This window comes from Asparagus officinalis, chromosome 3, assembly GCF_001876935.1.
Source record: "Asparagus officinalis chromosome 3, Aspof.V1, whole genome shotgun sequence".
Classification (NCBI taxonomy): domain Eukaryota; kingdom Viridiplantae; phylum Streptophyta; class Magnoliopsida; order Asparagales; family Asparagaceae; genus Asparagus; species Asparagus officinalis.
The window spans coordinates 39,293,320-39,294,053 of record NC_033796.1 but is presented as its reverse complement, the minus strand read 5'-3'; positions in this window follow the sequence as shown (position 1 = coordinate 39,294,053).

The window sequence follows — 734 nt, the reverse complement described above, 5'->3', positions numbered from 1 at the left end:
TAGTTCCAGGATGAAATGACCAATTCCCCCTCAATTTGTTGGTGAACTCTCAGCTTTCCCTTCTAAGGTATTAATTTAACTATTTCCCCCATTAACCTATATGCATAGCCCAAATGTAGTCATCTTGTGAGTTCACGATCAAGAATTTAACAAATCGATGACATGATGGTGTATTTTTTTAGCATTTCTTAAAAATTTCCAAACTACTCTCTCTCAGAATTATTTTTTTTTTTTTACCCGTTCTCTCTCTTTTGGAATTGAAAATTTATTTTTGAAATTGCAGAAAGTACGACGAATGCGAAGAAACACTGTGACACCATTGACTTGTTAAGTATTTCACCGTAAGCTAAGAAAATAACCGCGCTGAGCTCGTACACCTCTACTTCGAGGGGAAAACGGGTAAATTGCCGCATTAGTTTTGTCCTTTAGTCTTATATGAGAGCGCATTTTCCTGTCTTTAATTGAGGTCTACAGTTCGACCCGACCCGACCCGACCCGACAACCCTCCACTAAATGGCAAGCGACGACCCAAAGCGCGCCATTTCATCAAACACCTAACATGCACTCCCTCAGACGCCTCCCCAGATTCTCATCTCTCAACCCTCAGATCATCGCCAAAACCTCAACAAAGTATTTCCAAAAATACCCTCTTTCAACCGCACCAAACAACAAACCGAGAGCAACGAAAACAGGCGGCGACGAGTGGAACGACGCCTGGGAATCCGCCTGGCTCC